This window comes from Balaenoptera borealis (assembly GCF_965194805.1).
Source record: "Balaenoptera borealis genome assembly, chromosome: 16".
In the NCBI taxonomy this organism is placed as follows: domain Eukaryota; kingdom Metazoa; phylum Chordata; class Mammalia; order Artiodactyla; family Balaenopteridae; genus Balaenoptera; species Balaenoptera borealis.
Genome location: NC_138872.1, coordinates 53480917 through 53507282, shown reverse-complemented (window position 1 = coordinate 53507282; position 26366 = coordinate 53480917). Strand labels below are relative to the sequence as shown.

Here is a 26366-nt window from a genome sequence, read left to right as displayed (position 1 = left end):
GGCGGGGCGGGGCGGGGCGGGCAGCGGGGTCCCCTCCCCGCGGGGCGCAGGAACTTGGCTCTGTCGGCCTTTACTGCCTTTTGAGCGGAGGCCGACCTCGGGCCGCGCTGCGTTGCAGGCTAGCCCACCCAGCCGGCTCTGTGCGCGGTCCGACCGCTGGAAGCCCGGAGGAGCGCGGAAGTTTTCATTTGGGGTCGGGAAAGGCCTTGAACTTGCTCAGAGTTTTGGGGTGAAGCCACAGATTTCTGGAGGCATTTGGGGGACGTGAAGAACGTCAAAGGCAAATTGGTGCTGGCAGTTACTATGTTGTGGTTTTCACCTGCGGTCAAACTTCAGGTAAAACAGGAACTGATAATTTTAGGAGGTTATTCCACTTCCCTCACCCCGCCAGAAATTCAGAGAAGCTGGTAAAGCTAGAATCCACACTGCCCTCTCTTCCTGTTCTTTAGGACAGAAACCCAGCCTTACCTTGCTCACTTTTTTCTATTTCTGGGTGACCGCAGGTGGGAAAGCACTTAGGAAAAATGAAACTTCAGATAAGGGGGCCATGGAGGGTGATATTATTAGAATGTCTTTCTTGTGGCTCCTGGGTTTTCCTGAGTCACTAATTTCAGGAGCTAAAAAGGACTTCAGAGATTATGTAGTATCTCATCAAGTGGTCGTTAGCCTTTACTTGACGCATGCCCAGCGACAGGGATCTCTATTCAGGGTCTTCAGACAGGATGCTGGCTTAGGTCCCTCTGCCCCAGATGCCCCCTTCTTTTGCAGCCCTGTGGGCATCAAGTGTTTACTGGCTTCTGTGCTTGAACCCCTGTGCACACTAGAAATTGGGAAGGGACCTCTGTGGCTAAACCAGGGTTGGCCAGCTGCTTACTGAAAGTAAAGGGAATTTCTTTTAATTCCCTGAGTTTTCTCGGCTGTTGCTTTGGAGCGGAGATCATCTGGGTATCTGGTACCCTGGTGGCCTGAGAAGAAAAGGAAAGTCCTTGGAAAGGGGTTAGGTGATTCCTGGGGAAGAATGCGTTGGTGTGGGGCTTAGCTGCCTCATCTGCCCTCTGCCCAAGGCAGCTCTACTTCCTTATATGCATCCCTTTCCTGGGTTTAACTTCACAGAATGCCCAGTGGTGGCGGGGAACTGTAGGACAAAAGAGCTATTCTTTTTACCAATGAGGAAGCTGAGGCCTAGGGAAGGAGAAACTGGCTTAGGGTCACAGAGCCAGTGAGGAGGAGAGATGGGACTCAAATCCAGGTCTCCTGATCCCCAAGCCTTTTCCCACACTCCTTCACCCTGTATGTCAGGGGCCAGTAGAAAACAGATGGCATATTTCAATTGCGTAATTTGAGGCAGAGTGTAGGGTAACAACTATGGAGAGTGAAATATTCTGGGGCTAGTCACAGTGGGATCTTACCACCTGTATGCCTGGAGGCAGGGAGGCTGTGTGGAAGGTCATTTTCCTAGAGCTGGGACTTTGGGTCAAGGGGCTCAGGAAGGGAGTTGGGGGAATAAAAGCCTTGTCTTCAATTTCTCCCTCCCTCTAATCTGGCTCCCCATGGACCAAACCCAATGGGAAATCAGGGACAAGGGAGTCTTGATTAGTCCATACAGAGCAATTCTAGGGCACTGCACAGGGTGGAAAAAGATGTAGAATGTACGGGGGTGGGGTGGGGGGAAACAAATGAAAGATAACCAGCATAACATGCAATCTTGCTTCTACCAGTATAACAATAGTTTATATTTCTTGAGCACTTACTCTATGCCAGGTATGTTCATTATCTCATTGCATCTTGCCATAAACCCATTTTCTCCATCTGACAGATAAAGAAACTGACTAGAGAAACAACTCGAGGGATAGAGGTGTGGACAACTAAGCTGACATCTGCCTCTCCAGGATCTTATCTTGTGTATAGTAGTTCCTCTGTGGATGTTGGTGGGATGAATAAATGAAAGAGGAGCACATAGAGGCTGGATTCGATGGAGAATCGCCCTGACGATCCTTAGCTGTGCCTCTTCTCTCTGGGGCTGGGGCGCAGCTGGAGGGACTGGAGGCTGTCTGCAGAGGTGAGTCCCGAGCCTGTTGGTGTCTCTCCTGCCGCTTTGTGATAAGCCAGGTTATTCAGGTTAAAAGAGTAGGTATATAGATCTGAAAAAAAAAACACCCCAAACCTTGGACATTTTGCCTTTCCTAGTAGAGGATATCTTTGGAGTTAAAAACATTTCTCTTTCTGCAACCAGCCTTACCCACCTCCTGATTTCTGGTCCCCCACCATCTGGGCAGGGGCCTAGGTGCTGCCTCCCTTCCCTGCTCAACTCCTGCGCTCCACCCACAAGCTCCGTTCTGCTCACTGCATTGCTGTGCTGTTCCTGGAACACAGGGTTCTTCGGGGATGAACCAAAGACCAGTGTGGCCGGGAGCATTTTACCAGCACCCCTAACGTGGCCTGCTATGGAGCAGAAACCTCAGCTCAGAGGCACTGGGCTCTTTCCTCCCTGCTTCCTCTTCCTTTAGCACCCCCTTCCTTCAGAATCCTCTATTATTGGCCTCTTCCTTCGTCAAGGGTCCCCCAGAGTCTTTCATTTGCTGTTCATCGTCCCAACACCTCAAGCATGGAGATGGAACCTGACCTATATTGAGCACCTGCTGTGTGCCTGACGCTGCCAGGTGCTTCCTAGCCATAATCTCATTTCGTTTCATCGTGATCTACTCGGTAGGAAGTATTAGGGAGGGACCTTGCACAAAAGCAAGACTTTAGTTGGGTAACATGTCCAAGAACACACAGCTCTTAAGGGTAGAGCTGGCATTTGAACTGTGGTCTAATTCCCAGGCTCATCCTGGCCCACTCCTCACCCAGGATAAACCCTGCTGCTGCAATATTTGCGTTCCTCTTGCACTTTGGCTGTCCAGAGCCTTCTCCGGGTGCCATAGCCTGCGACCCTGGGGCTTGGGCATGTTGAATGCACTGTTTCAGCCCACCCTTTGGGTTTCCGTGTGGATCTGCCTCACATTTGATTCCATCCATAGTTCGTGGATCTTCCTCCAGTCCTTTGATGATGATGCCTCCTCCGTCTGGAGGGCCGTTCCACCTATTTCTGAATGGCACATCCAGCCTGTTCTCTAAAGCCCAGCTCATATGCCACTTCCTTCAAACTCATTCACCTCCAGATTCCCAAACTCACCTTGGTGAGCCTCCCCTAGAGGATTTATCGCATTGTCTCCTGTATGTGCCCTAATTTGGATATGCAACTTATTTTCTTTGCTGGGGGCAGGGATTATCCTTATACGCAGTAAGCCACCAGTGAATGAATGCTTCTGGGGAGCTTTTTGTGGTGAAAAGAGTTAAGTGAAGGTTTATCCCGCAACTTTACATGCTAACTTTGCTTGAAACAAGATTCAGCTATAAAATAAATGTCCTGGTTGCGTCTGGGGGATAGGTGGTGGAGGATGCCTTGTGCTTTCCTCGGGGAGCCTTGAATTTGGGGAAATGAAGACACACCAGTGAGGGCAGGCAGTGGAGAACAAGCTGCTTAGGTGGAAAGCCCTACACATCTGTCTCTCCAGATGGGGCCCAAAGAGTGGTGAGCTGAGTCCCTTGACCTTTATCACGGGTTGCAGCTTTTCTGAGGCCATTCCCTGTACTCCCTGAGTCCCTTTATGTTTGCTCCGATAGGTAGAGGCCATCACTCCCGCTTTCACCACCAGGGGTGGGGGAGACCTTGGCCACAGTGACAGCCCTCCCTCCCTGGGACCAGAGTTGGCTCAGAGCACCACTTCCCGTATCACCCAAGGCAGACAGGTGCTGGGGCCCTTGAGCAGAGAATGGGTGTGGGCTGGGATGACTAACCTGCTCTGTCACCGCCTACAGCTTGGTTCAGAGCCCCTCGGCATCAAAACAGTTCCCTAGGAGGAGCACAGAAGACTCTCCGTACAGATGACAGCTTGGGCTCCTGCTTCTGCCAATATCTGTCGCTGCCCCAGTGCTTCAAAGTCCAGGTCAGTGAGGAGCATCCAATGGGATAGGCATGGAAAACAGGTAGAAGAGGCAACCTAGGAAGGAGAGGCCTGATCTGGGCATCAACAACCTAGATTTTAATTGGGCTCTGCCAGGAGCTCACTGTGTGTTTATAAAGGAAAGGGGTTCATTCTTTATAAGTCAACATTTTTTTGACCACCTGCTCCTATCATGCTAACTAAGGGCAAGGAGGGCTGTGAGAAGTCAAAACCCATCCCTACCCGGATGGTCTCTCAGTCTCTGTAAATCAGTACAAATCACGGTAATAAATGCTATACAGAGGTGTTTTTGGAGCACAGAAGAGAAACTCACTCATCCTTCCTAGGGGACGTGAGGGGAGATTTAACTGAAGAGGTGACACTTGAGCTGGACCTTGAAATTGGAATTCTCCTGGCAGATGGGAGTAAGTCTACTGCATCTTTGGAGAATGTCGTGCAGTATTTTGTCAGTGGAATGAGGTCAGTGGAAGGTGGAGAGGAGTAGGGTAAAGACAGGAGATTATATGTGAAGGTCTATCTGTGTTTAGCAGAGAAGGGCCTTCTTAGGCCGTATGGACTTTGGACTTTATCCTGAAGGTAGAGGGACAACTTGAACCGACTGTGTTGCAGAAAGACCACTCTGGCAGCATCCTGGAGGATGGATTGGAAGCATCAAAGATGAAGAGAGACACTGGGCGGAAATGGGTTAGACTGTCACAGGAGGGAATGTTTGAGGACCTCAACTGTGGGATTAGAGAAGAGGGTTGGACTAGATAATCCCTAAACTCACCACCTGGGCCTTTGGTCCTTTTTGCACCTGCCCCTCCCACCCTGTTCCTACTTGGTTACCTTGATGGACCATCTCCCAGGGAGATGGAGCATGAGCTGCCCTATTCCCCCATGGGGACCTGTTTGGATTTTGACCCTATCCAGTGTGCCTGTTTGTCAGTTTTGTCCACCCAGTAGAAAGCTGTACTCTGTCTTGGGGTCCTTTCCACTCCCACCTCCATCCAGCCCTGACTGTGCTCTCTCCTCCGGCCTTGGACTGTAGGTCTCCAGACTGGCAGTGACAACTCTGCTGTCCTCCCCATTATGCTTTCCAAGAGGAAGGATGAGACACCATGTCTCATTGGAAAATGTTGACAAGCAGGAACTAGAAAAACAGATTAAAGGAACCTTGGGACTTGGTCAGAGAGCAGAAGGTGAAATACAGGAAATGCAGGGCAGTCCCACAGAATGACCCAGCAAGTCTGAACCCCTTGATTTAAATTCAGCTCAGTTCTGTAAAAGGTAACCCTAAAACCAGAGGTACATGTCTTCTCCTAATCGCTTCACTGCTATCCCCGGTGAGGGTTACACATGCTACCCTTTCTTGTTCGCCTTGTCTGTGAAACTGTCATCTCATGATTCTTGGACCTATAGACTTCAGCAACCAGTCAACAAAGAGGTTTTTGGTACTTACTGTGTGCCCAGCCTCATGCTGGCTGGGATAGGATACAGATGCCCCCTGACTGTGTTCCCAAGGAATCTGGTGTTTTAGTCTAGTTGGGAAAGCAAAACAGACATAGAGAACAGAAAAGGTGAGTGGTTAAGAGGGCGGTTAAGATTGGGTGGGACGTGCCGCAGATACCATAGAACCTGAGAAAGTAAGAAGTGGATGGTCTGGGTCCCTTGGGTTCCCTCAAGTTGGGGGCAAGATCCAACCTAGATCTAGCTGAAGGCCTAAGCTGGATCGCAACCAGCCTCAGGGTAAGATTGGGGGCCGAGCAGACTTCAAGGTGCTCTTACACGGGCTTCGTCCCTGTTTCCCAAATGTTTACAATGTTTCTGTGATCTGCACCTGTCTGCTTCTCCAGATTCTCCATTGACCCTTCAAAGCCCAGCCCAAATGCTGTTTTTTTTTTTTCTTTTTCAGGAAGACACTTTCCTTTTTTTGAAGAAAATATTTATTTATTTGGTTGCACTGGGTCTTAGTTGCGGCAGGCGGGCTCCTTAGTTGCAGCACCTGGGCTCCTTAGTGGCAACATGCGAACTCTTAGTTGTGGCATGCATGTAGGATCTAGTTCTCTGCCCAGGGATCGAACCCGGGCCCCCTGCATTGGGAGCGTGGAGTCTTATCCACTGTGCTACCAGGGAAGTCCCAAGACACTTTCCTTCTTAACAGTTGGAATTGTCGCTGATCCTCCACAGCCCTTTGCTGATAATTCTGTTGTGACATTTACTCCATCTTGTTATATGTTCGTGAATGTCACGTATCTGGTCACATATTTGTGTTTTCTTCACTTCCACTAGATTGTGAGCTTCTCATTAGCAGGGAACATGTCTGGTTCATTTCTCTAACTCCCAGGGACTACTAGCCCAGAGTGGTGCCCTGCTCAAAAACATCTGTTCAATGAATGGACAGCAGTTTGACAGGTAACGTTCTCCCTGGTGTATCAGTTATATAAAATCAGTTGTGTAAAAGTAATCCTAAAACCAGAATGGGGAGGTGCCTGCTTTCCGGGGACAACTTCTGGCAGCGGAACAGTGAGATGAAAGATCATTATAGGGAATTCCCAGTGGTTAGGACTCCATGCTTCCACTGCAGGGGCCCTGGGTTTGATCCCTGGTCAGGGAACTAAGATCCTGCAAAATGCGCGGGCATGGCCAAAAAAAAAAAAAAAGAGAACGAAAGAAAGAAAGGTCATTATAAGTTGGACTTGTGTGGATACACAAGAGAAGGGTGTCCAATTGTCTCTCGGTCTTGACCCTCAGGACCAAAGGGACAAAAGCAGGGTATGAGTGTCAAGAATCCCCTCCCTTAGGTTATGGAAAGAGTCTTGGAATCAGAAGTGTTAGGGATTAGTTCTGAGCCAATCTCTGGTGACAATATACTTGCTTTATTAACCTTTATGGGATTGTTCTTTGACCCAAATGAGGTAAGAAATATGTGAGTTCTTTGAAAAATATAAAGTGTTACTGGAGTATCAGGCATCCTTGTATTCTCCTCTTACTCCTGATCCTTACTTCTCTTTCATTCTTTCGGTAACAAAATTCTCAAATCAGCAGCCACTAAGGCCAGCTGGGAAGAGCTTAGGCAGTCTCCCTTTGAGTTCCCATTTAGGCCCAAAGACTAGATCCAAGGTGGTAGAGAAGGAAGAACGTGGTTTTTTTGTCTTCTAAACCAGGTGACCTTGGGTAAATCACTTCAACTCTCTGAGCCTCAGTTTCCTCATTTGTAAAGTGGAGATAATAATCTTTACCCCACCCACTTTCTAGGGCTCCTGGGAGGGTCAAATGAGACAATGAACATGACAGTGCCTTGTAAGCTGTAAAGGTCTGTTCAAATGCTATGGATTTACTTTTTAATCTGTGCTTGAGGGCCCTAGATAAAATTTGCCAAGACGGTTGTTAAGTTTAGACAGTGACATCATACTGGCCTGTGATTGGAGTCCAGGGTGGGGCAGAGAAGGTGGGCCCAGAGTCACAGGGGTGGGTAGAATGCGGCAGGGACCCCACCCACTGCCTGCCTGGAGAAGACCTGAGTCTGCTGTCACTCGTTTTAATGACCTGAAGAAATTCAGTCTCCTGGTTTCCAAACTGTCAAAGACTCTGCCGTGACCACTGTGTTCAGGGGAGACTTGGATTCAAGTTCAAGGGTTGGGGCCACTCTGATTTGGTTCTCTGTCTCCAGGGTCTTTCTTAGCTTGGTGCCCGTGATAGGGACAGAATAGGATAGTTTACAGGTAGTTGTAGAAGTCCCAGTAGGGGACTATAGATAGAGAGGGAAACCTAGGAAACTTTGGAAGACCACTGTAAGTTAATGATCACTCAAGAAAGCTATTGGAACATCGTGGAACGAGGCAGTCTTGCTTAACTATAAAGCCATAAATAAAAGCACGAGATATGCCCTAGGCCATTAAGTGGAAGAAAAATGTCACCACCCTTCTACTGATTTGAATAAGTGCTATGATAATCCTAGTTTGACCTCATAGGGTCAGACACCCTCCTGCCTGATACAGAGGAGGAACTAGTGATGTAAGCCTCATGTCTACCCGAAGAAGGCGGTCTTTTCCCCACCCTCTTTCCCTTGACTATAAAATTGTAGCCCACTTAATCCTCAGGGCAGAGCTCCCTCACCTCCCCACTTGCATCTCTTACAAGCATCCTATATTAATAGATCTACTTCTTGCCTATCACTTTGCCTCTCGCTGAATTCCTTCTGCGCTGAGGCACAAAGAACCTGAGCCTCAGTAAGTCCAGATACCATGTGAGTGATTCTAATTAAAAGACCGTGGGTTCAAGTCCCAATCAGGGTTTTGGCTGGGTTCGAGTCCTGGCACGTGGGTTCAAGTCCCAGTCTGAGGTGCACTGTTTTACCCAGACATGGTGGGCATCCAAAATAAACCTGTTGTTGAACAAAATACAGGTAGTGCATTTTGTGAGATCTGTCATCCTCTTTATTCTCACTTCCTTTGTGTTTGCAAATTCCAGGTGTAGGTAAACATTAAAACACACACACACACACAACAGACTATGATTCAGGGAAGTGCTAGCCTGACTCATGCCTGAAAATGTGACCGGCCAGTGTTTCTGAAAGGTCAAGGTGCAGAAACGGGTATCCCCATCTTGGCGCTTTGTTAATCCCAGGAGGCTGTGAGACCAGAGTCTCCTGGGAGGGGCTCTCTGGGTACCTGTGGCTGGCTAGGTTTTGGATCCCTTCATTGGCCCTGCTGGTCACTGGAGCTGAAAGAAATTGGCTTTATCCAAAAATATTTGTGAGTGTTTATTGTATGCTTGGCCCTCTACTGGGTGCTTCGGGGAATATGAAAAAGGTCCGGTTGTGGCTTCTGTGTTGGAAGCACTCAGCCTACAGTTGAGAAGATGAGATAGCCTGAGAGGAGCAGAGGCTCCCCAGTGGCAGGCAGTGTGTGCCCGGGGCTGGGATGTGGTGGACAGTCTCTGACATGGGAGGGCAGAGTTGGGGGTCCTCAAAGACTCGAGAGGAGGTGGAAATATGTGAAGAAGACAAAGTCAATCCCTTTCTCCCCTCAAAATGTCTTCTCTCCTTTTCTGGCCCCAATTAGGAGATTGTATAAGTTTTCTGTTTCTGCCTAACAAAAAACCCACAAACGTCGCAACTTAAAACAGTGCCTACAAGTCCAGGCGGGACTTGCTGGCTGTCAGCTGGGGGTCACTTTCAGCTCCTAGAGGCCACCCTCTTACCTTTTCCATGTGCCCCCTCCCCCTCCCATCTTCAGTCTAGCAGCGGTGCCTCAAATCCCCCTGGTGTTTGGAATCTGTGACTTCCTCTTCTGCTACCAGCTGGAGAAAACCCTGTGCTTTTAAAGGACTCATGTGATTAGGTCAGGCCCACTTGGATAGTTTCCTTTGGATTAGTTCAAAGTCAACTGATTAGTAACTGTAATTACATCTACAGAATGCCCCTTGTCATGTGCTAACATAATCACCGTCCTGAGGATTAATGTGGGAAATAATGTGGGAGCAGAGGATTTTAAGATTCTGCCAACCGCAGATATGTTGGTAGAAAGGAAGAACTGAGGGGCTGACCTCAGGCCTTCGTGGTAGGGATGGAAGAGATGAAGGAAGCTAAGGAGTGGGAAGAACTTGTTCTATGGCAAATGGTGTACCAGGCATTGTCACAAGTGTCATCCCCCTCCTCATATCACAGCTATACAGTAGGTATTGTTACCATTATCCTCATTTTATTAGTGGGAACACTGAAGCTTAAAAAAAAAAAAGGCACAGCTACTCAATGGCAGCTCTGTCTAATTCCAAAGCCTCCTCTTTCCACTATGCCATCTTGGGAAAGAGGAGGAGGGTAATGCAACAGATTTTAGGGAGATAAAGTGCAGAGCTCTTGGCATCTGATTTGCTGTGGGGCAAAAGAAAGAGAAGACTCTGAGTCTAGGGGAGGGGGGAGGATGGTGGCATCATTAATTGAAGTACACCTAAGGGCTAATTCAGTGGTGTGGAGGAACGACACTGATTGTTGTGTGGATTTCAAATATTCAGGATCCCCAGGCTCTGTGAATCCATACCTCTTGCCTTTAGAGAAGCTGGTTCTTTCAATAAGGAGGGTGCAGGGCCACCAGTCTTGATACCTGGTAACTGTTTTATTTATTTATTTTTTTAAAATTAATTAATTAATTAATTAATTAATTTTTGGCTGTGTTGGGTCTTCGTTTCTGTGCGAGGGCTTCTTCTAGTTGCGGCGAGCAGGGGCCACTCTTCATTGCGGTGCGCGGGCCTCTCACTATCGCGGCCTCTCTTGTTGCGGAGCACAGGCTCCAGACGCGCAGGCTCAGTAGTTGTGGCTCACGGGCCCAGCTGCTCCGCGGCATGTGGGATCCTCCCAGACCAGGACTCGAACCCGTGTCCCCTGCATTGGCAGGCAGATTCTCAACCACTGCACCACCAGGGAAGCCCTGGTAACTGTTTTAAGGCCCCCAAATAGCTGAGAACCCTGCAGGTGTGAGGTTCAAGCAGGGGAGGGAGAGGGGGTAGGAATCACCACCAGCCAATGTTAACATCAGTGCTGATTACAGGAACCCTTCTTTGCCAAGCGTCTGGGCAGCCTCGGTGTTCAGGCTGGCCTGACTCTTTTGGACTCTGGCGCAGAGATCACACAGATGGGTCCTGCTGTGAAATTGGTACACTGACTGGGGGAAATCACAGTGCCTGCCCCTGGTACTCCTCTGGACCATTTCTGATAAATTAGATCATGGTAACTCATATTTTTGCTTCCCTGTCTTTCTTTCCCCATTCTGTTTCCAATGGATGATGATTACAAAGGCGCTTTGATGGAAAATACGGGATCTCTGTAAGACCCCTCTCTGTGAACGTGGCCTGGAGTATTAGGTCGTGCATATGTCAGTGCTGCTGAGTTGCCTCTTCACCCGCCTTTCTCCACACTGCTGGGACACTACCACTCACAGCAGGATGAGACTTCTCTGTGGTTTTGTCCTTGCCCTGTTTTGGAGACTTACAATCTCAACAGTACTAACACACTCAAAGAAATGCTTGTAATTAAGAACTTTAATGGAAGGTGTGACTAAGTCGGATGTTTTCTCTGAGGGCTATGCCAGCCGTGGTTCTGTGCCCTGGGAGTTTGGTCAAGGGGGACATCTGGAAGGGCTGGCGGTGACACGGCAGGTGACGGGGAGGAGGGGCCTCTACTGCAGGGCATTTGAGGATGACTAGGGTTGGGTTAAGTAGACAGGAGAAGGGAAGGCCTCCTGGGCAGGGAGAGAGCTAAGCACAGATGTGCAGGTCTGAACGAGCCTGGTTTGTTCACGGACGTGAGCCTTCCGGTCTGAACCGAGGGAGGGAGTGCTACCTTCATCTGAGAGCATGACTCTCCGTCCTCTTCCCTCTCTCTCTAATTAAGACTATGAGGTGATCATCCTAAGTGAAGTAAGTCAGACAGAGAAAGACAGATATCACAGGTTATCACTTATATGTGGAATCTAAAAAAATGATACAAATGAACTTATTTACAAAACAGAAACAGACTCACAGACAGAGAAAACAAATTTACAGTTACCAAAGTGTAAAGGGGGTGGGGGAGGGATAAATTAGGACTTTGGGATTAACAGATACGAGTATATATAAAATAGATAAACAACAAGGACCTACTGTATAGCACAGGGAACTATATTCAATATCTTGTAATAACCAATAATGGAAAAGAATCTGAAAAACGTTATTTAGTATAACTGAGTCACTTTGCTGTACACCTGAAACTAACACAACATTGTAAATTAATTATACTTCAATTAAAAAGAAAAGACTAAGGATTTTTTTAAAAGTTAATTTATTTTTGGCTGCCTTGGGTCTTCATTGCTGCGCACGAGCTTTCTCTAGTTGTTAGTCTTCATTGCTGTGTACGGGCTTTCTCTAGTTGATAGTGAGCGGGGGCTATTCTTCATTGTGACGTGCAGGCTTCTCATTGCCATGGCTTCTCTTTGTTGCGGAGCACAGGCTCTAGGCACGCGGGCTCGGTAGTTGTGGCGCACCGGCTTAGTTGCTCCGCGGCATGTGGGATCTTCCCAGACCAGGGATCAAACCCGTGTCCCCTGCATTGGCAGGCGGATTCTTAACCACTGCGCCACCAGGGAAGTCCCAAGACTAAGGATTTTTTAGCTTTCCTTCCCTGCCCTAGGCGTATGGATGGATGGATAGGGGCCGTCCCTTCCCGCCCAGTCTCAGGGGCATGTGTGCAGGATAGTTTTCCCCTTAGGTTTCTCCTGCCTCCCAGTTGGTGTCCTTTCCTTGGCCTCACCCTAACTGTTTTCTTTAAAAGGTCCTGTTTTTGTTTTTTTACCAAGGAACTTGACTTGCTTTGTTTTCATTTTTGCAGATAACCGCAGTATTAAAGTTGAATGCATTTAAATGTCGTTGTGTAGTTTATCTAACATTATTTTACCTCTTTCTGGCAACCACGACTGTTTCATGTTCAGTTATTGCACTTTTTCTAGTGGTGCCTAGGAAGATGGGGGCCTGTTTTTGGTCCTCATGGTGTGCAGAGCTTTCCTCTTCAGGCAGGTAAGTAACTCTGGGCTGGAGATGCCTTTCTCTTCTTTGAATCTGACAATGTAGGAAAAAATAAGCCCAGCGATGATACAAATTGTGGGGAAATGAGTCTACTATCGTATTCGGTTTCTGTTATCACATGCACGGAAATCAGCTGGAGTTAGTTTACAGCAAAGAGTAGAATTTCTTTGAAAGATTCAGAGATATACCATGAGGTTGAAGGACAGGAGCAGACTGGGTCTCAGGAAGGGACTTGACCCAGGGGCTGGCTGGCCATCAAGAAACGGGGCAGCATCTTGGTGTGCAAGGTGGCAGGTTGGCTGTCCCTGCCTCCGACCCATGCGTGAGGCAGAAAAGGGCCATCCTGATCTGTTCAAATATAGTTCCCTCCACTCAAGAGGCCAGCCAAGACTCAGTGAGGATCTGTTACTCCTGATTCCAAATACGTTCTGGAGAACCGCCCTTAGTCCAAACAACAGAGACCAGTTGGGTTCACAGAACACAAACCCCGCATGTTGGAAGCCTGGCCTATGGAAGGGGCCAGCTTCATCAAAAGGGACTTCCTCCGAATGTCTCTCCTGCCAAACCAGACAGATGGTCAACATCGCGTTGTTACCGGAATGCTTTTCATGTTTCACAATGAACTAGAGACATTGTGTAGAGACGGTGGAGGTGATGGAGATTGAGTGACGGAAGGAACTACGTAAAAGACCTGCATCTGGCTTGTTTTCGGCCCTCAGCTCTTCATGGGCTGTCCAACTTTCCAGTAGAGAACTTGAAAGATGTGGGACTTAGCTAAGACATCATCAGATGCATTTGCTCCCAAACCTCATTACATTTAAAAAAAAAAAAAAAGAACGCTTGACTGAATGTTTTGAAGGTTTTTGTTGTAAGGGATGCAGGCTTTTAAAAAATTATTCTTGGAAGGTAATTGGTAAGCTGTTGGTAGAGAATTGCTAAGAAAAAGGTTTTTGGGGTGGGTTTGTTTAAACTGGCCCCTAACTGATGAGAGAGTAGATGTTTTCATACTTCTTGAGAACGATTGTCCTTTAATAGAAGTAACACTTAGTACTCATCTTGGATACAGAAGACTCGATTGGGTCTCTGGGCAAGTTCTTTAGTATCTCTGAGCCTCAGTTTTGCTACTGTGAAATGGGATCAGTAGTCGGATCTGCTTCTTAGTATCGGAAGCGTACATGAATTAACGCATGGTGTGTGCTTGTCATCCTTTGTATATAAGGATTCAGTCAATGCAATCTTACAAAATTATTAAGCCTGTGCTAATAGTTAAGGATTAATGAGAAAGGAACAAATTGTGCTTGAGTGTTTGTTTCTTAAAAAGCACACTCTGTGAATAACATTTTACAAATATTTGCTAATGTTGCCTATGTTTAGCTGTGTAATAAAACGTTATATTTTATTTTTAAAAGGAAGAAAAGTAGGCTTTTGTGTGTCACAAGAAAGGCATCCCTGGCCTAAGCCTTTTGGTATCAGTAATGAGATTTTTTTTTTTAATTTAATTTTTTTTGTTGAAGTATAATTGATTTACAATGTTTCAAGTGTACAGCAAAGTGATTCAGTTATATACATGCATACCTATATATACATATACATGCATATATATTCTTTTTCAGATTTTTTTCCATTATAGGTTATTACAGGATATTGAATATAGTTCCCTGTGCTATACAGTAGGTCCTTGTTGTTTATCTATTTTATATATAGTAGTGTCTGTTAATCCCAAATTCCCAATTTATCCCTCCCCCAACCTTTCCGCTTTGGTAACCATAAGTTTGTTTTCTGTCTGTGAGTCTATTTTTTTGGCTGCGTTTTGGATCTTCTTGCTGCACGTGGGCTCTCTCTAGTTGCGGTGTGCGGGCTTCTCACTGCAGTTGCCTCTCTTGTTGTGGAGCACGGGCTCTAGGCGCACGGGCTTCAGTAGTTGTGGCCTGTGGGCTCAGTAGTTGTGCCTCACAGGCTCTACAGCGCAGGCTCAGTAGTTGGGGCGCGTGGGCTTAGTTGCTCCGTGCATGTGGGATCTTCCCAGACCAGGGCTGGAACCCGTGTCCCCTGCATTGGCAGGAGGATTCTTAACCACTGCGCCACCAGGGAAGCCCTGTGAGTCTATTTCTGATTTGTAAATAAGTTCATTTGTATCATATTTTAGATTCCACATATAAGTGATATATGGTATTTGTCTTTTTCTGTCTGACTTACTTAGTATGTTCATCTCTAGGTGCATCCACGTTGCTGCAAATGGCATTATTTCATTCTTTTTTATGGCTGAGTAATATAGTCATAAGATCCTTTTGTTTTTAATTGTAAAATATATATGACATAAAATTTACCATCTTAACTATTTTTAAGTGTATAGTTCAGTGTTAACAAGTACATTCATACTGTTGTGCAACCACCACCACTATCCATCCCCAGAACGATTTCATCCTCCCAAACTGAAACTCTGTCCCCATTAAATACTAACTCCCATTCCCCCTCTCCCAGCCCCTGGCAACCACCCTTCTTTCTGTCTCTATGAATTTGACTCCTTTAGGTACGTCATATAAGTGGAATCATACAATATATTTGCCTTTTTGTGAGTGGCTTATTTCACTGAGCATTATGTCCTCAAGGTTTATGCATGTTGTAGTGTGTGTTAGAATTGCCTTCCTTTTTAAGGCTGACTAATATTCCATTGTATGTATATACCACACTTTGCGTATCCATTCATCTGTCAATGGACACTTGGTTGGCCTCCACCTCTTGGCTGTTGTGAATAATGCTGCTAGGAACATGGGTGTGCAATTATCTCTCCAAGACCCTACTTTCAGTTTTTTGAGTATATATCCAGAAGTGAAATTTCTGGATAGTATGGTAATTCTATTTTTAAGTTTTTGAGGAACCGCCGTACTGTTTTTCATAGTGGCTGCCCCATTTTACATTCCCACCAGCAATGCACAAGAGTTCCAATTTTTCCATATTCTCATCAACATTTGTTATTTTCTGTTTTTTTTGGTAGTAGCCATCCTAAGGTGTGAGGTAATATCTCATCCTGGTTTTGATTTGCATTTCCCTAATGATCAGTGATTTTAAGCATCTTTTCTTTTTGATTTTTTTTTATTACCCAAAGAAGCTTCATTTTTTTATTTAGCTTTCTGACTCTGTGCTTGTGCTTTCAACACTTTCACAACGATTTTCTGCTCCTCAATGAGGAAAGCGCACTTGATCCTGTCACGGACACATTTAGCACACATGGAACCACCATAGGCCCGGCTAACATGTTTTTTCGTTTTAGACAACCTCATAAGAACTTTAGGTCTCACAGCACGAACTCCTCGAAGTCGGCCTGGGCACACGCCACATGCAGATTTTGGTGCTTTCCCAACTTTCTTGGTATAAAGGTAAACAACTCTATTACCAGGGGTTCGGGACAGCCTGGTTTTGTTAGAGGCTGTATTGTAGGACAGCCTACGACGGTATGTCAAACGCTGAACCATCCTGAATGCCTCTAGATACTGTCCCCGGAAGAGGAAGAAGACGCATCTTTTCTTTGTTGGCCATTTTTATGAGTCATGAGATCTTGATTAAGACATCACTGCCATCTGTTGTATGCCATATCCTGACTGTAGGAAAAGTACCTAAGGGGGCAAAATGCAATCTTTTAAATCTACAGAGACAGAAAGTAGATTAGTGGTTGCCTGTGCCTAGGAAGTGGGGAGGGGCAGAATGGGGAGTGACTGGTGATGGGTATGGGGTTTCTTTTTGGGGTGATGAAATATTCTAAAATTAGATAGTGGTGATGGTTTCACAACTCTGTGACCCTACTAAAAACCATGGAATTGTGCAATTTAAATGGGTGAATCTTGTGCATACTAGCATATCTCAATAAAGCTGTTTTTAAAATGTTGCCTTTTGAAAGTAGAACTAAAACAGTAACAGTGAGGGGAGTGTGTGGGGGAGGGATAGAGTGGGTGTTTGGGGTTAGCAGATGCAAACTATTATATATAGGATGGGTAAACAACAAACTCCTACTCTATAGCGCAGGGAACTATATTCAATATCCTGTGATAAACCATAATAGAAAAGAATATAAAAAAGAATGTATGTATATGTATAACTGAATCACTTTGCTGTACAGCAGAAATTAACACAACATTGTAAATCAACTATACTTCAATTAAAAAAAGGAAAAAAAAACAGTAATAGTGATAACAAATGTCACTACTTCATCACTCTACTGAGTGAGAGTGAATGTTACAAATTTTGGGTGAATTTACATTCCTACCCAGAATTTCAGTCACCCTCTCCCTCCCTCCACTTTCCCAAATCAATTCCTCTTCCTTCCTTCTGATTCTGTCTTATGAGTCTTCCTTAGGTTTTTCTAACCCAGGAAACTTCCTTTTTTTTTTTTTTGGCTGCACCGCACGGTGCAGGATCTTAGTTCTCTGACCAGGGATCGAACTTGTGCCCCTGCAGTAGAAGCGCAGAGTCTTAACCACTGGACCGCCAGGGAAGACCCAACAACCTGGGAAACATCTTCATTTCATCTGCAGGGGAAAGCAGGCCTGCACGTATGGCAGAAATAGAAAGTTAGGGAAGAGTCAGCCAGCCTGGGGTATCTCTGGGTCTCACCCCCCACCCCGGGAGAATGTCCTGGTTTGAGGGGGAGAGTCTCTTTAGAAATGGGGTAGGCAGAGGCATCAGCTGTGTTACACAGGGCCTGGAAAAGTGCCCTCCTGATTCCCACATGTCTTCAGAGGCCTGAAGTCACGCCATTGGTTCCTCCTATTTGTCCTGCAAGTCTAACTGGAGCAAGACTTTGAGGGTAAGAGTCAAGGTTTAGGTGCCTTGGAGGAGAAGACACCCGAAGTGGTGGGCAGCCCTGGGCATGTCACCGTAGCATGAGGCCGGCCCCCAGGCAGCCAGCAAAGCCCACCAAGACCCTGGCTTTCTCAGGCTGAGTGCCTTTGGGCATGAGTCACAGACCTGCATGTGTATGAAGAGCTTTCCAGGCATGGCTCTGCATGTATCCAACTCCACAGGTCTTCCCTGGTAAATGCGGAGGGTGCCCCCTTGCAAGCTTACTTTCTTGCCCAGGAAGAAAGAGAAGGGACTAAGAAAGCTGGAGGAGAATGGCAAATAGTTGAAGGAAGGAAGTGCTAGAGACATATTTTGGTAGAGTTTGGGGTAGAGGGCTGTCGAGCCTCTCTCTTCCTACAGTGATGCTTCTGTAGGTCTTAGACATCAGCAGAAAAGCCTGTAACCCCTCCACCTGCCATCCTGTTCAGAATGAGGAAACGGGTCCTGAGAGAGGAAATGCCTGGCCCAGGGTTCCCTGGCCAGTTCATAGCAGAGCCAGAGCCCCCAGCTCCCCAGCCTGTGCAGTCCACTCACGCGCCACATGGCTGATCTAGCCTAGCCAACAGCCGGGGTGTTCATTGCTAAGGAGGAGCCTCTCCCAAGGGCCTCTGTCCACCTGGGCTGCATATGTGCGCCCCTTCCCATGTGTGGCCCTGGTGGCTTTCTTTGGAGTGGGCTCCTCTCCTGGTTTGCCTTCTGCCTTCTCTGCTGCAGCCCCCTCAGTCCCCACACCTGGACCATCTGGAATCGCACCTCTGCTGAGGATCCCTGCACCTTTGCCCACCCCCTCTGTCATGTTCTGCTGCCTGTGGGCCCACACCAACGCGGATTTACCAAGTACAGAGAGAGTTCTCCTCTTGTTTCTGATTGCTTAGGGAGAATAAAATGTTGCCTCTCAGACTTCAGAGTCTTAGCCCTTAAGTAGTGACAATTGAAAACAATTATTTGCAAAATCTTCCCCTTGGTGTTTATTATAGTTCCTGATGCTCTCCTGCTCGGATATGTATCCAGGACAAGGTCTGTGGCTTAAAGGGGTTAGATACCCAGGCCAGGAAGGGCTATTCCATCCCCTAGGCCTCACAGCCTGTTCCACTGCCGTGGCCCAGATCATGTTCTCTGGGGTCAGGAGTCCTAGGAAGCTCTCCGTGTCTTGGAAAGTCTGGCCTGCACTCCTTGGGCAAAGGGGGGATGCCCATTCCTCCTCTGCTCCAGCTCTGTCTCCCTTTCCCCTCTCTTTCCTCCTTCATCCCTCTCTCCTTCCCTTCCTCTCTCCTTCGTCTTCTTTTCATCTCCAGACTTTCTCACCCTTGGGACCAAACGTCATCCAGTTACTACTGGTGTGTAGTTCTGTCTCAGTGACATGGCTGTTTTTGCATATGGATATGATAGCGTGGTTGGCTCATTCATTGTCCTTTGTGATACCGACCATCGGGGAATGGCTCAGGCCAGAAACCAGTTTGAGAAGCCAGGCTGTTTCCAGGGCAGGAATCTCTTCCTTTCTGTTTCACTCCTGGAGGTAAGCCCTGGGGAGATTTTGTGGCCTCTTGATGCAGGGTGTAACCGGGAAGCAATGCATCCTGCAGTCTGCGTGTGTTTCCACCTCTGCGCTTTTACTCCAAGAGCCTTGCTTCTCTGGAACGTCCTCTGTGGACCCAGCCTGTCTTCCATTAAGGTCCCCCCCACTCTCAGGCAGAAGCCCTAGGTGAACTCCATTGTATTAATTCTGTTGTAACGACTCCCACAGAGCATCCCAACTCTTTGTTTGCTAGGCAGTCTACGCCCCTAGACAACACGGGAGGGAGGGAGTATCTTGGAGGTGGGGCTACACTGATTAGCCATCACATCCCAAGCCTGGGGGCACGGCACGTGTGGACAGAACAGTGTGAAGTGGCCTCTCCGCTACTTGAACTTCACGGCGCTGCACTGGTACAGCACTTGGCATCATCTTACTAGTCGTTTTTTCCTGCATATACACTACTGCCCACCCCTGCACCCCCAAACACAATTAGGACAGAGGTGTCCAGGCCTGCAGGCAGAGTCTTGGCTATTACTGACCAGGGTTCTTGGCTCCTTAATCAGCAGAAGTTGATCAGAGGCCAGACAAGAAATTCAGGCAAGGCTTTATTGGGACCCCTGCTGCAGGGGGCTCGGGGGGGGGGGGGCGGCGTGCGGGGGAGCAAGAACAAACAACAGGTTTCCTTGCTCCCTCCCTCCCTGAGGTGGCGTGAGCTGGTTCCTTATATGGAGTGAAGGTGGGGTGTGTCCAGGGGTCCGGCTGGAGGGGTGGCTTAGGTGATTTGCCCACCCCTTTGGTGATGTGTGCAGGGGGCATGCGCAGGACCCTGCTTTTTCTCCCAACCCCCTGCTTTTGCTCCTGGCTCTTCAGAAGTGGCAGTTGGGCTTTTTCTCTGTGTATCTTTTTGTCCATACTTTGCCCTAACTGCCAAGCCCGCAGTTATTTTTAGTCTTATGGTTTCTTTGTATTTTGTTGCTCCAGGAGACGTTTGTCCAGGTGCAAGCACTGCAGCAAAGGGTCCCAGGTCCCAGCCTGTCTCATTGCAACCACTAGATGCTCTACAGGTTGAGCTAAAGAAAATGCCACTGCTTGACCATTTAAAAATTTTTTTTATTTATTTTATTTATTTTTTTTTAAAGAAATTCACGTTCTTTTATTTATTTATTTATTTATTTATGACTGTGTTGAGTCTTCATTTCTATGCGAGGGCTTTCTCTAGTTGCGGCAAGTGGGGACCACTCTTCATCGCGGTGCGCGGGCCTCTCACCATCGCGGCCTCTCTTGTTGCGGAGCACAGGCTCCAGACGCGCAGGCTCAGTAATTGTGGCTCACGGGCCTAGTTGCTCCGCGGCATATGGGATCTTCCCGGACCAGGGCTCGAACCCGTGTCCCCTGCATTGGCAGGCAGATTCTCAACCACTGCGCCACCAGGGAAGCCCTGCTTGACCATTTTTAACCTGCGGAATCCTAAGTGTCCTTTGACGAGGAGACAAAGTATTCGTTGCCCGGGGTGTCCTGATATAATTTGTGACTAAGTCCTCAGGCACCTTCCCTGCCTGCCAGGCCTTCTTTCAGGTGTAAAAAAAATATTAAAAAAATGTCAAATTCATGTCAATTTATTGACTTACATTAGAGCTAGAACTGCCGGGCTAACCAGTTACATCTCCCTGTTGCAGCAGGAAAATCTCCCTGGGAGGACGACTTGGCTTCACAAAGTTGCCTGGTGAGCAGAGAACTCAGATGATCTCAAAAGGGATTGAGGGGGCACGGGGGCCTGTGCGGGGGTGGGCCAGCCCAAAGCAGACTCTCTGCAGATTGGGTGCAGAAAAGGCGGGTTTTCTCTGCAGTGGAATGTGCCCTGTGAAGGCAACAAGAGTTGATTGGTGAGCACGCTCAGATAATCACAGGGTCGCTGGGGGAATCCCAAGCACAGCTTGATACCCACTGAACGCAGTTTGCTACAGCCCACCGGGGAAGCTGGCAGGGGGTGGGGGTTGTCGTCAGTGATTTCCCACCCTTCAAATAACCCATGAGGGTCGTGGCTAAAACAAGGAGGAATTACCTCCCAGAATATATTTTCTTTTTCTTTCTTCCTCCCTCTCTTCCTGCCTCCTTCCTTCTTCCCAATTTTCTTTCTTTCTGTCTTTCTTTATTCTTTTCTCTCTGGGGCCTTCTTCTTTGAATTATAGTTTATTTACAATAAAATGCACATATTTTAAGTGCGCAGTTCAATAAGTTTTGACAAATATATATACTCAGGTAAGTACTATGTCACCCTGGAAAGTTCCCTTGTGCCTTTTCCCATCAAGCTCTTCCCCAAATGTCCATCACCCAAAACGATAAAGGAGTGGATAAACACAATGTTGCCCATCCACACAACAGAATATTACTCAGCCATGAAAAGGAAGGGCGTTCTGATTCATGCTGCAACGTGGATGAACTTTAAAAATGTGATGCTGAGTGAAGGAAGGCAGATCAAAAGGCCACGTATTGTATGATTCCATTTATACGAAATGTCTAGAATAGGCAAATCATGGAGACAGAAAGTAGATGCATTGTTCAAGGGTGGGCTAGGGGTGGAGGGGTGCTAATGGATATCAGGTTTCTTCTGGAATTAGCAGTGACAGTTGCATAATTCTGAATATACTGAAAACTACTGCATTGTACACTTTACAAAGGTAAGCTATATAGCATATGAAATATACCTCAATAAAGCTGTTATTTAAAAAAAAGATATGGAACATTCCCATCACCTCAGAAAGTACCTTCCTGCCACTTCCTGGTCAATTCCTACATTAGCCCCCCAGAAGCAACCACAGTGGTGCTTTTTTCCAACATAGATTAATTGTGTCTGTTCTAGAACTTCATATAATTGGAATCATATACTAGGTACTCATTTCTTTCACTCAGCATAATGTTTCTGAGATTTGCCCATATTGTTGTGACTGTGCATTGTGCCTTTTTTTTCCTGAGTAGTACAACTTTACCATAGTTTCTTTTTTCTTTTTTAAAATATATTTATTTATTTATTTTTGGCTGTGTTGGGTCTTCGTTGCTGTGTGTGGGCTTTCTCTAGTTGCTGCGAGCGGGGGTTACTCTTCATTGTGGCGTGCAGGCTTCTCATTGTGGTGGCTTCTCTTGTTGTGGAGCATGGGCTCTAGGCACGCGGACTTTAGTAGTTGTGGCACGCAGGCTCAGTAGTTGTGGCGCACGGGCTCTAGAGTACAGGCTCAGTAGTTGTGGCATATGGGCTTAGTTGCTCTGTGGCATGTGGGATCTTCCTGGACCAGGGCTTGAACCCATGTCCCCTGCATTGGCAGGCGGATTCTTAACCACTGCACCACCAGGGAAGTCCCCATAGTTTCTTATAGATGGGCATCTGGGACATTTCCAAGTTTGGGCATTATGGATAAAACTGCTATGGATATTCTTGTAAAAGTCTTCTCATGGACATGTGTTTACCTCTTTCTTAGGTAAATACCTAGAAATGGAGGTGCTGAGTCTATGGTTTTATTTTTCGTTTTATAAGAAGCTGTAAGACTTTTTTCCAAAGTGGTTTTACCATTTTACACTCCCATCAACAACATTTTAGAGTTTTGGTTGCTCCATATCCTCACTAATATTTGGTGCTGTCAGTCTGTTTAATTGTAGCAATTCCGGTTGGTGTGTTGGAAATTTAACATGTTTATGAATTCCAGTTTACTAATTTTTTTGTGGCTAGTGCTTTTTGTGTTTTGCCTAAGAAATATTTGCCTACTTCTAGGTCATGAGGATATTCTCCTTATGTTTTCTCTTAGATGCTGTATGGTTTTAGTTTTTCATTTAGGTCTAGGATTTATTTCAACGTAATTTTTTGGTGTAATGTAATAAGCTGTGGTTCATTTCTTTTTTCCCTTTTGGGTAGACAGTTATTCTAGCCCACTTGTTTTTTTTTTTTCTTTAAATATATTTTATTTATTTATTTATATTTATTTATTGGCTGCGTTGGGTCTTCCGTTGCTGTGCGTGAGCTTTCTCTAGTTGTGGCAGGCAAGGGCTACTCTTCCTTGTGGTCTGAGGACTTCTCATCGCGGTGGCTTCTGTTGTTGCGGAGCACAGGCTCTAGGCACGCAGGCTTCAGTAGTTGTGGCACACGGGCTTCAGTAGTTGTGGCTCGTGGGCTGTAGAGCGCAGGCTCAGTAGTTGTGGCGCACGGGCTTAGTTGCTCCACGGCATGTGAGATCTTCCTGGACCAGGGCTGGAACCCGTGTCCCCTGCATTGGCAGGTGGATTCTTAACCACTGCGCCACTAGGGAAGCCCTCTAGCCCACTTGTTGAAAAGATTTTTCTTTCCCCATTGAACTGTCTTGGCACTTTTGCTGAAAATCAATTGGCCATATATATGTAGGGCTATTTTTGGACTCTATTTTCTGTTCCATTGATCTATTTGTGTATCCTAATGCTAATACCAAGCTGTCTTAATTACTGTTGTTTATAGTAAGTCTTAAAATCAGCTACTGTAAGTCCACCAACTTCATTCTTTATTAAAATTATTTTGACTATTCTATGTCCTTCTCGTTTCCACTTAAATTTTAGAATCTGCTTGTCAATTTCTAAAAAAAAAAGCCTTCTGGAATTTTGATTGGGTTTATATTGAATCTGTAGATCAATTTGGGGAGAATTGACATCTTAGCAATATTGAGTTTTCTAACCTAGGGGTCCCCAACCCCCGGGCCATGGACTGGTACCAGTCTACAGACTGTAAGGACCTGGGCCGCACAGCAGGAGGTGAGTGGCAGGCAAGAGAGTGAAGCTTCATCTGCTGGTCCACATTGCTCCCCATTGCTCGTATTACCACCTGAATGATCTCCCTACCCCCGCCCCCTACCGTCTGTGGAAAAATTGTCTTCCCCGAAACCAGTCCCTGGTGCCAAAAAGGTTGGGGACCACTGTTCTAATCCATGAACATGGTACATCTCTTTATTCATCTAGGTCTTTCATTTCTCTCAACAGTGTTTGGTAGTCTTCAATATAAAAGCCTTGCACATCTTTCATTAAATTTATTCCTAAGCAGCATTTTTATTTTATTTATTTTTTAATAGTTTTTAAAAAATAAATTTATTTATTTATTTATTTATATTTATTTTTGGCTGCATTGGGTTTTCATTGCTGCGCCTGGGCTTTCTCTAGTTGCGGCGAGTGGGGGCTACTCTTCCTTGTGGTGCGCGGGCTTCTCATTGTGGTGGCTTCTCTTGTTGTGGAGCATGGGGTCTAGGTGCACGGCCTTCAGTAGTTGTGGCACGTGGGCTCAGTAGTTGTGGCTTGCGGGCTCTAGAGCACAGGCTCAGTAGTTGTGGTGTATGGGCTTAGTTGCTCCGTGGCATGTGGGATCTTCCCAGACCAGGGTTTGAACCCGTGTCCCCTGCATTGGCAGGTGGATTCTTAACCACTGTGCCACCAGGGAAGTCCTGCATTTTTATTTTAATAGAGGAACGTGGAAGCCACAGAGGGTTGAAAGTGAAGTGGTAGATGGACAGATGATGGGGCTGATGTTTGGGGTTGGGAACTATTCCGAGCCCCAAATGATCATCAACAAGAAGCAGCTGGTTACGTGGGGTGATTCTCATGAGTTCCTTCCATCTGTATATCAGAATCAAGTCGATTCTCTCTCTGGGGACCTGATAACCAAGAAGTCTGTGTTTGCTTATTTCCTGTGTGCCCTGAAATGAACACCTTCTTAGTCTTCCCTTCTGGGTACCGGATGTACTAAAAGGTCAGTCACAGGCTGGTCCTGCTCACCGTCCTCCTCTTGAGAGAAACTGGGATGCCTCCAGCTCCTGATGAGCCTCCTCTGCTCGTTCCTGAGCAGCAGTGGCCAGTGATCTCTGCGGGGGCCCGGAGAGCTGTGAACTGGGAAATGAGGCAGGATCAACCACACACTTGGCAGAGGAGAAGAAAAAAAAGAGATGGATGAGAGGAAGCAGAGTGAGAGGGGAGCTGAATTACTAGTGGCAGAGCACTGGAATGAGCCTCAGAATGCCTACTGCTTGGGGGTCTACGAGATGGCCTGCTTTCCCAAGCTGCCTTGGATTTCCAGTGGCCTTCCAGTTCCAGTGCCTGGCCGGCCTTGCTCTCCTGGAGATTCCTGCTCTTCCCACAAGGCTCAGGTGTTTGATTTCTCCAAGGGTCTGTTGCTAAGGTTTCTCTATTCCTTATTTCTACAAGTATCCTAACAGTATTGCATGAACTAACTTGAGAGAGTTGCTGCTTCTTGCATCCAGGAGTGCCTAACACATCTGATGCTTCCCAGGGGTCTATTGGGTTACCTCCATTTGGAGCCTTTTGTTTTCCCTTGGTTGTGTAAGTGTGTGTATGTGTACATGTGTGTGTATACAAATAACTGGGATTCTACACTTTGTCTCTGCAGTTCTACACACACAGGCGGGAGTCTTATTGCTAATTTGGAGTGGGCCCATTGGAGGCATCCTGGAAAGGGGGTACCCTGAAAGTTACGCCACAAGGAAGAGCTGGGAGAACTGGGGTTCTCAGGAGAGGTACTTGGGGGCTTGCAAGACTGCCTTGAAGAAGCACATTTGTTCCCAATGCCATATGAGGAGGAGAAGAAGCTATAGGAAAATATTTTGGCTTAAGGTAAAGAACTTTATGGGAGCTGTACAACCATGATTGTGGTTTCCATATCCCTGGAATATACAAGCAGATGCTGTCAGAAATTCCTGCACCGGGCAGGATCATGTGACCTTCAAGATCCATTTGATTCTGTACCTAACACTTCACCGGGAGTTGATGCATGTTCTCCTCCCAAGAAAACTTCTCCTCTGGAAAGGAACCTGAAGAAAGTCATTTTTGGAGGTGAGATCTCAGGAGCTGTGACATCAGTGTAGAGAAGTGGACTTGCCAGTGCCCCTCAGATTATGCTGTAGCTGATGTACAAGACCAGCTGTGGTCCATTCAGCCATGTGGAAGTGCCTTCCCCATCAGCATCCTCGCCAATCGTTTGTTTGGCCAAGGTGAGCTCTCTCAAACCATTTGGGCTAGGCCTTCTGCTTCTTTGCAGCCTCTGTTCACGAGAAGGTGCCAGAAGGTGTGGCATCAGGGCTGGAGGAGAGAGTGGGGGACGCGGCTGCAGGAGACATCTACTCAGGCACTTTGCAGAGGGCACCCTTCTTTTAGCATCAGCTTGGAGCCAACATTTTTTTCTTCTTATGACTCAACCATCATTAATTAGAAAAGCTGCTCGAGCATCCTTCATTTAAGCCAGCAGCCCTGCCCATGCTTAAGCTGTCGGTGCTGTAAGCATTTGCCCTTTTCTCACTTAAGGTCTCATAGTAGACCTGTCCTTTCCAGAGGTCCTCTTTTGAGGGACCCCCAGCCCCCTTCATGGTCTCTGTGGGAGGAGGATAACACCCTTGTGCTTTCTGTGGCTCCCACCATTAAAGTGTCTTCCCGTGATGCATGTCTGCGGTCTTAGGTGG

General features: G+C 46.9%; 1 long non-coding RNA gene and 1 pseudogene across 4 annotated transcripts; one reads left to right on the top strand and one right to left on the bottom strand.

The window, feature by feature from the left end:
* The first annotated feature begins 32 nt into the window (after positions 1 to 32).
* On the top strand, positions 33 to 26366 carry LOC309614196. 3 transcript variants are annotated; one of them, XR_014236064.1, is made up of 4 exons: positions 33 to 336; positions 1817 to 2059; positions 3862 to 3989; positions 25301 to 26366. It is a non-coding gene; the product is annotated as an uncharacterized lncRNA (long non-coding RNA). The 3 variants fall into 3 exon arrangements; XR_014236063.1 differs by lacking the exon at positions 3862 to 3989; XR_014236065.1 differs by lacking the exon at positions 25301 to 26366 and having other exon boundaries at positions 3862 to 10769.
* Positions 15631 to 16073, bottom strand: LOC309614190 (large ribosomal subunit protein eL34 pseudogene; annotated as a pseudogene). Its single transcript has one exon. The product of its transcript is annotated as a large ribosomal subunit protein eL34 pseudogene (transcript).